Source organism: Macaca nemestrina, chromosome 15 (assembly GCF_043159975.1).
Source record: "Macaca nemestrina isolate mMacNem1 chromosome 15, mMacNem.hap1, whole genome shotgun sequence".
Taxonomy (NCBI): Eukaryota; Metazoa; Chordata; class Mammalia; order Primates; family Cercopithecidae; genus Macaca; species Macaca nemestrina.
The window spans coordinates 45,543,205-45,555,814 of NC_092139.1; the positions used below are offsets into that span (position 1 = coordinate 45,543,205).

At 40.6% G+C, this 12,610-nt stretch overlaps 1 protein-coding gene and 1 long non-coding RNA gene across 9 annotated transcripts in view; one reads left to right on the forward strand and one right to left on the reverse strand.

Moving 5' to 3' along the window:
• LOC105481512 (uncharacterized) overlaps nucleotides 1-6,306 on the reverse strand; it is an 80,649-nt gene extending 74,343 nt beyond the window's left edge. The window contains exons 1-2 of the long non-coding RNA XR_986998.3: nucleotides 6,207-6,306; nucleotides 3,153-3,299 (exon numbers count right to left, since the gene is read on the reverse strand). This is a non-coding gene — a long non-coding RNA (uncharacterized lncRNA). The remainder of the gene's footprint in view (nucleotides 1-3,152; nucleotides 3,300-6,206) is intronic.
• Nucleotides 4,678-12,610, forward strand: part of LOC105481513 (BTB domain containing 3) — a 35,674-nt gene continuing 27,741 nt past the window's right edge. For 4 of the 8 annotated variants that reach the window (XM_011741140.2, XM_071079669.1, XM_011741143.2 and 1 more), the window contains exon 1: nucleotides 4,689-4,826. The gene's annotated coding sequence lies outside the window, so the exon portion shown is untranslated. Of the gene's footprint in view, nucleotides 4,827-4,947; nucleotides 4,965-5,047; nucleotides 5,065-5,327; nucleotides 5,346-12,610 lie in introns of those variants that run through there. The other 4 variants (XM_011741139.2, XM_071079671.1, XM_071079670.1 and 1 more) reach the window with 4 other exon arrangements.

The following is a 12,610-nucleotide window of genomic DNA, read 5'->3' on the forward strand; positions in this document are numbered from 1 at the left end:
ATCTAACACAAATACTGTTTTATAATAAAGTGTTCAATATATCATGTAATTTGCAGACTGTAGTACACTGTAGAGTATCAGCTGTTACCCTTGTGATCAAGTAGCTGGCTGGGAGCTGTGGCTGACTTCTCAGCATAGTGAGAGAGTGTCGAACCAAATATTGCTAGCCTGGGAACACGCTGTAATTCAAATTACAGTTTCTACTGAACTCACACCACCATAAAGTCAAAAAGTTGTAAATCTAATCATTAAAAGTTGGGGACCATTTGCTCTAAGAAACCCCTATATTACTATTCTCTTTATTGAGTGGACAACAGTCTACCTGCGATACTGATGTGGTTGAATTTTTTTGAACAGCATCAATAAAAAGAAAGACCATGAAAGGGAGAATGCTGCATATGAATAATGTATGGCTAATTCTGTTTTCAGTCTGATTTTAAACCATTTAGAGCTAGCATACACACACACACACACACACATATATACACACATATATATTTATATTTATATATAAAACTCTGGCCCAGGATATATTTTAACTTATTTCACATCTCCTAGTATCATGCTATTATTCATCAGGTATGGAGACAAAAGTGACTCCATCTTGGATGCTAATCTACAGTGTTAAATTCTGATCAGCCCCAGTCCCGTGAACACCACCTGATTGCTACTTTATTTACTGTCCCTAGTGTAAGAAACTCTACTCCTGCTTTTAGAGTAAAGCAACCTTGATGTTATCACACAAATTAGAGATTGTAACACACATAGCATTCTTTCTTGTTTTGGAGAGCTGCCTTTCACTGTCTTGCTGGAATATGTATACCTTTTCCCTATAGTAGATAAACCTTGGGTCTGGGGAGTAACAGGTACAGAGATCTACTTGTCTTGTGGCTACCCAAGGCCATGCTTCTGTCTCTAAGTCCCCTAATAAATTCATCAACACCAACAAACTAAATTTGTCTGCCTTCTCTTTGGCTTCTTGGCTCCTTTAGCATTTGGGGGTCACTTTGCTTATACGACTCTTTCATGGAACATCAGATGAGAATTATCATCCATGGCTTGAGACCATTTCTTTCAATTTCTAAAACATTTTATTTTGTAGTACAGGGCTTCCTTTAGTTCCAGATACATTTATTTCCCAAGTCACTGTGACAAAACTTGTAAAATTAATATATTCACAAATTCTCATAATAAAATAGCTTTCTCATTATTTAAAATATACTAAAATGTGTATTTTCCCCAAATCATTTGTTTTTGTCACTCCTGGAGTTTGTTTGTACTTATGCATGGTAGAGTATTTCGTTGTCAGCCAAAAGGAAAAAGGAGTCACCTTGTGACAACGCTGGTTATAGGACAAACATGATTGTCATCTTTGTCCCCCTGGTTAATGGTTTCCAACTCAATCATTCATCACCCTTTCATAAATCTAAGCCCCACCTTTTGTTATTTTCATGTTAGTTTTTATGTATTTTGCTCATAAATCTTCATTAAGTCAGAAAAATTACCTGTATTTTTTGTTTTTCACTCTAAAGTTAAATCTGCCTTAAATGAAACAGCCAAGACAAATAATGAGGAAGAAAAGGATAAACTGTTACATTTGAATGGATTGTGCTTCTCCTGCTTCACCCTCTGAATGTGAACTCAGAAGTAAAAGAGTCAGTGGAATGAGAATGTTGACTTGATATTTACCAACTTTGCTCAAAACATATTTACAAGATGCTCATGCATTTCATTGGCTTTCACCATAAGAAAATATGCAAAGCTGGGAACCACTGTGGAGACATGATTAGGAAAGTGAGCCCTCAGCATTAAACTACCTGAGCAAGGTACAATTGGCCCAACCATTTATGTTCCCCTGAAGGCACTTGTCACATTCTGCCTTAAATTATAGTTACAGTTATGCATTTTTCTATGCTATTTGATAAATTCTCTGAGGGCAGGATGCTGCCTAGTACATAAAAACTGGTAATATTTGTAGAATAAATGGAATATTTTAAGCACTTTTGCATGCTCCCCAGAACAATCAGCTCATCCAGAAGCCTATTCACCAAACACATTGATTGAGTGCTCTAGCATGCACCTACTCTGTGACATTGGAATTATTTCAAAAGTAAACTCCTTCCAGGTTTCTCCTTCCTAGTAGCAAGCAGAGTGAATTCAAGTGGAACTCAAATTGGAGTAAACTGTTTAGATATGACTTCATATCGCTGCTTTGCATGTTTGGTGTTGGAGAGTACAGCTAGAGTCTATCTTTAGTTAATGGTTCTTAAGGAATTTATGCAAGTAATTGTAATATTTATCACATTTTTAGTGTGTCAGAGCTAGGGACACCAAAATTTTCTTTTACCTCTTAAATCTGTTTTTTACATATTTATTACCCAGTGAACTGAGAAAAGGCTTTCAAAGTGCTAATATCTATCCTATCTCTTTGTTTTTTCCCTTCAGTGTTCATTCACAAGTAATAGTAGCTGTCATTTACTCAGGTTCTGCTATGAACTGGGTGCTTCACGCACTTGTGTTTAATTTTTTACAGCCTCACAAATTAAAGATTATAATGCTTGTTTTTCAGATGAGAATTAATTTACATAATTTTCACAACCTTTCAAGGTGTATTAGCCAGAGTTCTCCAGAGAAACAGAGGCAACAGGATGGATATGTATCTGTGTATCTATTTTAAATATATGTCAATTTAAAAAATTCACCAAATTGAGTTTCAAAAATCTGATTGGCTTTTATTAGCAATTCATGAACTGGGCAGCATCCAGTCTACAAACTAGAAAGAAACTGATGAGCTAAACAGAGTGGGTGAGTTTTATCAGCAGAAAAAAGAAGAGGAAAGCAGAAAAAAAGAGCAAATAGATGGTTGGTCATTTCAAGGTTACTTTTCTTCTACAGATGTAAGCAACATCTTGTTGGTCTAATTGGATTTCACTGTTATCTCTCTTCTGATTTCTCACAAGGTCAGATCTTGCAAAGAAATAACGCAAGTTTTGGTTTGGTTATGTGACACTAGTATGAGTGACTCCATTTTGGACCTGCTGTCTGTTTTTTTGTTTCGTTTTGTTTTGTTTTTGCAGTTTAAGAGTGAGAAAAAGAGAAGGAGAAAGGTATTGGCTTGTATGATTGTGGCTTATTTTAAGGTATTGGCTTACATGATTGTGGAGGCTTGGCAACCCCAAAATCTGCAGAGTAGGTAGGCGGGCTGCAGGCTCAGGCAAAAGGTGCAAGTCAATGGGTGTTTGCTGCCAGTCTTCCTTCTTGCTTAGGGGAAGTCAGCATTTTTCTACTAAGGTCTTCAGCTGATTGGATGAAAATCATACACATTATTAAGAGTAATCAGCTTTACTCAAAGTCTACTGATTTCATTGTAAATCTCATCTAAAAAATACCTTCACTGAAACATCTAGACTGTTTGTCCAAATATCTGGATACCATGATCTAGCCAAGTTGACACATAAAACTTACCATTATACAAGGTAAATATCATGATCTCGTGTTACAGATGAACACAGGAAGGCTCACAGATAATAACTAATTTGGACAATATAGTTTATTATGAGGTATTTGGACTTTATCAAAGGGGTTTTTGTTTTCCAAAGCCTAGGTGTCTTTCACTATATATGTTGTCTCTCAAATTAATGATTTTCCAACTGAGCAGAAATATGTTCTCCCAGGGCCAAACTCATGCTAAAAGAAGCATCTACTGGTCCTAACAGTATTGTATAGGTCTAATTTATCCACTGATACACATTTTGCCAAGGATGATGATCTAATCTAATGAAGTAGGCGCCTGTCATGATAAACATCTCAGCAGTGACATAAGTAAGGGCATCATTCTGTCCTTCACAGTCTCTGGAAACTTTTCGACCCTTTCCATGCCTGATACCAACCCTTGAACTTAGGACTCTACTACTTCTTACCTAGAACATACACTACAGCATTTCATATCTCTAGCCTTCACTTTATATTCCTAAATTTTGCATTTAATCAAGCCACCACCAGGCTCCCCTTCTCCCCTTCTTCTGTGCCTCTCAATTATCCACGGAATAAGGGTGAAGTCGTGCTAAGCATTAAAGATTATTTCCAGATGAGCTGAAACTACCTTTCCGGCCGCCGTTTTCATCTTTCACTAAGAACAATACACTCAGATTAAACTTGTCCCCGACAGGGTGCATGGATTCATATGCTGTTTAAGTTTTCATGATTAACCCAACCAGCAGCTACTCTCCTTCCCCAGATCACTGAAGAGTATAGTCGTTAGGTATTACGAGACCTCTATTTATGCACCCTCCTTATCTGTTAGAGAGAGGGCTGGCATCAGCGCCTGAAAAGGAGCCCCAAAGCCAAATGTATTCGGCCCCCTATTACCGGAGGATGCGCTGTATCCCGCACATCCGCTCTGCCAATGCAAGTGTTCAATAAATGCTTAATATATTCATTGATGAATGCCCCAGAGAGAAAAAATGCAGTTTGTGGGACAAGGACGAAGTCGCCTCTCAGAGATGGGGGAGTGCTGGCTCTCCTCCACCCTCCCCGCCTCCTCCAGGCCAGGGTTCCCGCCCACCCCTCACTCCTACTTTAGGAAAGGGCAGACATTGCGCATGCCCCGTATCCAGGGCCGCCTCCGGGAGCACCGCCCATGTTGCCCCGCTCCCTCCCGGTGCTCGGGCACGCGCGCTCGCTCCCGCAGAGCGTGCCCTGCGTGCGGGTGCCCGCCAAGCCCGCCGGGCGCTGGATCTCCGAGTGCCCCGGCCGGGGCCTGAGGAGCGGGCACAGGGCAAGGCGGCGGACGGCTGCGTCGCCCGAGGCGAGGAGGAGCGCGGGCGGTGAGTGAGGGCGCCGCGGGCGAGCGGGCCGGCGCCTCCGCGCGTGCGCAGCGCGGGACCGCCCGGGCAGGGGCGCGCGCCCGGCGGCCGGCCGGAGGGGCCAAGCGAAGCGAGGAGAAGCTGGGCCGGGGGGCGCAGGTCGGCCTCGGACCCAGGGGTCCGGTGGATCCCATATCCGCCCCCCGGGCTCCAGAGTCGCTCGCTGCGCGGGTTGGCTTCCCGAGGGGTTCCCAGTGGGGTGCGTCGGGCCCGTGCGGTGGTCCTGGTGCCCGGGGCGGAGGGGCAGGGCCGCCTCAGCCGAGGGACCCCGGGAGGGGCGCACGAGCCCTCCTGGCAGTGCGGACGCCCGCGGGGTGCGCGACCCCGGAGGTGGCGGAGGTCCAAGCAGGGGGCGCGGTCGGGAAGCCTTGGCGCCTAGCAGGTGGCGGGGGCCGCGCCCCTCTCCCGGGGAGGCGCGCGGTGGGAAGCGGAGCAAACTTCCCCTAAGTAACTTTCCTGAGGCGCTGCCGGCGGGGCGCGGTGAGCAGGGTCCGGGGGGGACTCCGGGGACCGACGCTCCGGGTTTGCGCGGCCTCAGGCGCCGCGGCAACCCAGCGAGTGGCGGCGGGCGATGGCGGGGGCGGCTTCCTCCTGAGGCTGGAACTCGTCCTCCGAGTTCTGAGTGGCATTCGTGGCCCGTTTGCTCTTAAAATAGACGTATAAGTTTGGTGTTCGGGAAGAAGGATGTTTGCTCTCTTGGGAAGAGAAGGCTTCTACCTCCTGGCGTTTTCAAAGAAAGTATTGTTCCGGCCTGCTGGGGATCCCTATTTATCAAGCAGCCCATTGTCCTGTGTGTGCCTGCTGAAAGCGAGCTAATTCTATTATTAGGCCTCAAAAGACCGAGGGAGATCACGGTGCTTTTTCTTTTTTAAACATTCCCCGCCACCTCGCCAAATCCTGTAATACGGCTTCCCCAAACTTGGCTGCACAGAGGAGTCGCTGGAGAGTTTTAAAACTCTTCATGCCTAATCGCACACCAGACCAATTAACACAGTGTGTTTTTTAAAGATCCCCAGGTGATCGCGCAGCCGAGTTTGGAAATACTGGTTTAATGTAAGAAAGTCAAGAGTTTAGTTTCACATAGTAAGTAGCATGCGGTTTGTAATTGGTGAGATGAAACTCAAATTCATTTTCCTAGACAGGAACTCACAAAGGGGGGTTTGTTTCCCACCAGGGAGGGCGGGAAGTGTCTCTAATGGTTCAAACTTTATGAACTATAATGTGACTCTAGCACTCAAAACAATTGTTCTAAGTGCTGTTTTGAATTTCTGTTGGGGTTACTAAGCCCGCTTTCACTGACCCCATGCCCAGCCAAAGGCTTTCCCCTTCTTTTAACCCTACCTCAGTCCTCCACTCAACCCTCCGCCAGATCCCCTGTTTTAACTTTAACCTCGGGGAGGATCTTCTTCCCCCGTAGGTTACTGGCTTTACAGGGTTACTGCGGGTTCCCATAGCAACGAGTCCTCCAGGGGAAGTGGGCGGGTCCTCTTACCCTTGGGTTTCTGAATAGGACTCTTCCTTTTCAGAAGATTTTTGAATCACCCTTTTTCATTTCTTGGCCTCAGCGCAGGTAAGGGTGAGCTTATACAGTTCCAAGATTTTCTTTCTAAGATACTTACAGATTAGTTATTAATGCCGTTGTATGGGATGGTAACTACTAGCAGCTATGTTCTTTCTTGATTTTTCATTCTTTTCCAATCCTTGCATTGATAACTTGTTTAACGGGCTTCCAAAATGAAGTGGAAACAATGTTTTCTTTTCTTCTTCTTCTTTTTTTTTTTTAGCACGTTTTCTTGGAGGTGCACATGCCTAAGAATTGTATGCACTATTTCTCTAAAGTCCTAAGTTACACCTTATATTTAAAAATTAAAGTGAAATATAACTCCACATCTGTGCGGAAAACTTTTGATAATCTGTGGCAAAAATGCTATTAGCTTTTAAATTGTTTTGTTCCTAGAAAGTACTCTGCTTGATAATCTGTGGCAAAAATGTTATTATTAGCTTTTAAATTGTTGTGTTCCTAGAAAGTACTCTGCCAACATTCTTTACAAAATATTAAAACTGCTTGTAATATTATACTTTAACAAAGGAAAGGCACAATTAGGCTACACATTCTCCTACTTACCTGCTGAAACACATGCATCCAAAGATCAATTGGAAAAAATGTTCATTTTTTTTTTTTAACGCTCAAAATAGGTCTTCTATAGACATCTAATTCCCTTTTGCCTTTCAAGGAACTGTTAAAACTCTTCTGAATAAAATAGTACAGAAATGGGTCATTTACACATTTGTTTTTAATTGTTTTTTTAAAAAATCTTTTAAACTTTGTAAGTTACCAGAATTTAGTTAATTCCAAAATGCCTTTAGGATTCCAATGATTTTTGAGTTTGTGTTGGGAGTTGAAATGGTTTTCTCTTACTAAAATCTATTTTATGTGCTGTTTAAATTTCTGTTAACTGGGCTATCAAGCAAATTCTGTAAGGTGAATTTTTCCCGTTTACTATGAGAAAGGAATAATGGTGGAAACCCCTCTCATGTGATGGACCTTGTAGTTCCAGCAGTGATGCTGGGCTGCTAAAATAGTGATCTCTCACCTAATCTTCCCTTCTTTCATCACACATTTAAAAATTACGTTTAAGCCTTTTCAATTTAGTATCTCTTTCAACGTAGTTGTCCAGTCTCAAATTCCTTGAAGGTGTGCATTAATGTACATTTATCGACATGTCCTTTGTTTATTCAAATTAAGCAAATACAGTTGAGAATTTCTGTTGTTGCTTTGTTTCCCTTAAAAAAATTAAATAAAAAAGTATTTCCTGTTGGGAGACATTTTGGGAATCACTGAAAAAAATAAAGTAAAATCACCATCACATCATCCAGAAACAAACAACTGGTAATTAGATGATGTGCTTCCATTTTACCCTTTTTGTTTGTCTGCACAGACATACTTTTAAACAAAATTGGCTTTTAATTTTATCTGTAGTTTTAAATATTCCTCTCTTATTTAGTATGAAGTAAATATTAGAGATGTTTCCTTTTTGCATAAACCCTTTGAAAATAAGGTTTTTAATGATGAGTACATGCAAGTTTATTGAACTAGTTTTCTGTTGTTTTACATATTATTTTTATTTGTAGTGGCTGAGAATACAGTATTAAACCCTCTGGTTGCAAGTCCTACCATGGCCACTTCCTAAGTAACCTTAATTACCTCTTTAATCGCATTTCCTTGGAATAAGGGTCATGGTACCTGCACCATAGAGTTTTGGTGAGATGGAATGAACTAAGTAGAGGAAGGCCAGCAGGGTTGACCAAAGGATGTAGGCTCAGTAAGTAAGAGTGGACACACAGGTGGAGCTGAGAAAAATGCCCTTGTCTGAAAGTTTAAGTATTTCAGACTTACTCAGGTTACATTTTTAGCAGTAGAAATCCTGGGGCAGAGGTGAACTCTGTTATGAGTCTTGTGGCTTGTTGCCAAATTGCTTATGCTGTAACATTCCCTTACAGAGTGTATGGTCTACCTGTAGTGTGTCAACACTCCAGTGTTCATCATCTTTCCTGATTTTTCTATAAAAATATGATATTTTAATTTTTTTTTGGTAACTATCGAAATTGATAATCTTTTTTTTTTTTTTTTTTCTTTTGGGAGCTCTCTCTTCTGGTATTTTGCCTACTTTACTTTTAAGTGGTGATTTTAAAAAAATGACATACCTGTTTTATATAAAAAAGATTGCACCTTTATCGTATTTTTAGTGGGTTTTTTTTTTTTCTTCAAAGGCCATTATTTAATTCACTTTTTGGCATTTTTCAAACAATAAAATACTTTTATTTCTATATAAACAGGTCTCTACCTTGTCCTTTATGATTTTTTTCCTTGTATTTGTTCATGCTTGGAAAGCCCAGAAAGACCCTGCAAATGGCCCCAGTGAAAAATTCAGGAGAAGCAGTAAGCAGTCAAGAGTGGCTGCCGCTGGGGAGGAAGACTAAGGCAATGAGGAAGACCACTCATTTTACAATAGGGCTTTTAGACTTTAAAACTGTATGCATGTATTAAATTTAATAATCTTTATCTGAAAGGTGAGATAAATGAAGCAACATTTTGGAAATATAGTAGATCTTTTTACGTTTAATTCTATAATTGTACGTGGATGTGAAGCACTCCCATACCGCTGCCTCCTCCTCCTTTTCCCTAGTTAGTGAGTTATACCAGCACTGTTTGTTAATTAGTTCCTCCTTTCTTCTTTGCTTTGTGGTCTTTATTGTTTTTTAAGATCTTGACTAACTGGGGTCTGCTTCGGTTTTAGGTCTCCTCATTTGTGTGTTGATCTCTAGTCTTAATGCCACATCTTTTTAATCATAGATTTAGAATACTTAGAAATATCTGGCAGAGCAAGTCACACTGTCCTTTTAACATTACAATTATATGCACCTGTCCTTTCAGATAAGGATTATTGTATTTAATACATGCACGGCTTTAAAAGTCTAAGAGGCTTATTGTAAAATAAATGGTCTTTCATCTGCCTCTTCTTCCCCATCCCTTACTCTCCCTCCCCAGTGGCAGCCAATTTGGACTGTTCACTGTTTCTCCTGAGTTTTTCACTGGGGCCGTTTGTAGGGTCTTCTCAGGCTGATCAGAGAGTGGTCTTCCAGTAAAGTTTTGCACTGAGGAGAGAGTGTAGGTTCCACTGTTCATGGAGGAGTCTGGCTGGGGTTTCACCATTCTCTGTGTAGTCACTTTGGAGAAGGTTCACCATGCAGACTTACCTATTTACCTACTCTTCCAAGAACAAATCTCTAGTCTTGCTGGGTTCTGGGGTTGTCTGCCAATGGTCTACAGTGAGGAGGTGGGGAAGGCATCTTGGAATTTTAGAGCTTCTCATTCAGCTTTTACTAATCTTATTTTAACCCGTCGCCCTTTTACCCTCAGTCTTTTGAGTAGACTGGAGTGAGTTCTTCCCGGCTTTTCTCACTGATAGTATAGCATTCCCTCTCTCAAGTTGGCTGAGACAGTTGCCACTTGTCCATCTACTTTCTACTTTCATGATTTGTAGTTTCTATTTCAATTCTTTAAGTCCTTGGGTCTCTATGTCTTCTAGAAAGATCCCTTACTGTCACTTAAGTGGAGTTTAGGGGAAGGGTGTAATTGGATATGTGTGTTAAATTTGCCATCTTAATCTGGAAGGCTTGGAAGATGAATCCTTAGAACTAAAAAAATACCGGATCATGTTGCATTTTGTTTGGTTGGCAAGGACTGCCATCTGTAATCAGTATTTCTTTTAAGGGTCATGAAAGATTATTCAGACCTTTTATCTCTCAGCAGAGTTGTTTTCTTCATCTGAGTCCTAATGTTTCCTGTTAGAGTTCTTAGGTATCTGTTTTTGTTACTTTGTGATGGGCTTTTCAGATTGGCTGTTGGTAGACTAAGATGGTGGTTGATTTTGGTGTATTTATTTTATAGCTGGCACTTATGCTAAAAGCTTTGCAGTTTATTTTTGTATGTTCCCAAGTTATATAATCAGTAGCAGATAATGACACTTTTATCTACTTTTAATAGTTAAAACTTTTATTTTGGTTCGGTGGCAGTTTGCATTAGATTTAGCTTTCTGTAACGTTATAACAAGTTTCTGGAACATGTTTCTGGAACATTATGGAATAGTAATGGTGGTAATGTACAAACTTGTTGTTGTTCTTTATTTTAGTAGGAGAAAGAATAGTAGAATATTGGCTTTTTGGTTTATCATAGTTCTTCATCAGGACAAAGAAAATCTGTCCTTTCATTTCCAAGTTGCCTAGAGGTAATTTTATGTTTTTAAGACATGGGAATTGAATATTAGCAAGTGATCATTAGCATCTGCAGTTTATCAACTGGTATTTCTAAAAAGTCTACTGATTTGAGTCCCAAATATTAAATTGGATCAAAATTTTTCTTATGGATGGTTCTTTTAGAAAAACAAGTTGAATGCCTGGGAAGAATGAAGTATAACATATTCAATGCATGAGCATATTGTCTTGGTTGTGGTGGTATAGGAGATAGTCACTAGGGAATTTTCACAAGCAAATATTCCAAGTTATATCTGACACTCAAGTCACATCTTTACCTGTTGGCAGTATTTGATGTAATTTGTTATTCCTTCTGTTTCAATATTCTCTCTTCATTTGTTTCTTGAGGACACCACACTGTGTTGTCTTTCCTTCTATACCGCTGTCCTTCTGGTTTCTTTTCAGTTGTTTTTAAATTTGTGCTGGTTTTGTCTTTTTACCTGCCTATGAATTTAGAATGTGCCAAGGCCCAGTTCTTGCCAGCTTGTTGGCACAAATAGTCACAGGGCTTTAATAAAATACTGTGCAGCTACTTAAAACTCCTAAATGAATATTTCCACCTCAGACAACTCCAACTACTTTTTTGACTTCTTAACATGAATATGTGAAAGGTACTTCAACCTAAATATGGCCAGAACAAAATTTCTGATCTTTCTCTGCAAACCTACTCCACCTGTAGCCTGCCCCATTTTATTAGGTTGGTGCAAAAGTAATCGTGTTTTTTTGCCGTTAATGGCAAATTACTTTTGCACCAACCTAATGGGTGTTAGCTCCATTTTTTTCAGGTTATTTAAGCAAAAACAAAACAAAACAAAATGTGGAATCCTCCTGACTCTTCTCTTTCTCTCCAACTCTATTTCCAGGTTGTCAGCAAATCCTGTTCTGTCTTCAAAATGTCTCCAGAATCAGTTTAACTACTTTTCCCATCCGTACTACCAGCGTCTTTATCCAAGTCTCCAGCATTTCTTTCCTGGATTATTGCTGTGGCCTCCTAACAGATCACTGGTCTCCTTTTCCTTCCCTGGCTTCTCTTTAATTTTCTATCAGCTTAACATCAGAGTGATCTTTTAAAAACACAAGTCACATTATGCTTAAAACCCTCCAGTGGCTTCCATGTCACTCAGAATAAAGTCCAGTTTTCTTACAATGATTCATAAAACCTTACATGATCTGGGCCGGGTGTGGTGGTTCACGCCTGTAATCCCAGCACTTTGGTAGGTTGGAGTGGGCAGATTGCTTGAGGTCAGGAGTTCAAGACTAGCCCAGTCAACATGGTGAAACCCCATGTCTACTAAAAATACAAAAATTAGCCAGACGTGATGGCATACACCTGTAATTCCAGCTACTCGGGAGGCTGAGGCAGGAGAATCTCTCGAACCTGGGAGGTGGAGGTTGCAGTGAGCCGAGATCGTGCCATTGCACTCCAGCCTGGGGGACAGAGTGAGACTCTGTCTCAAAACAAATAAGGAAATAAAAATTAAAAATAAAGCGCTACATGATCTGATTCTCACTAACTGACCTCTTCTCCCACTTGTCTCCCACTCAGCGCTTTCCATTCCAGCCGTCCTTACTTCCTTACTAATCCTTGAACATGGCAGGTACATTTTCATTTTAGGTCTTTGCACTGGATTTTTTCCTCTGCCTATAATATTTTATCCTACCCCCCAGCTCCCAGATATATTCATGGTCAACTCCCTCATCTCTTTCAGGTCTTCACTAAAATAGCATTTTGTCTGTGCGATTACTCTAGTTATAATTGCAATCTGCATCCCGTATGTCTCTTGCAGTGCTCTGCATTTTATTTTTCTATCGCATCTATTACCTTCTAAGTTACTATGTATTTATTTACTTATTTATTTTGTGAATTGCCTCTCTTTCCTACGTCTGCTAGACTATAACTTCCTTGAGGGTGAGTATGTTTATTAATGTGT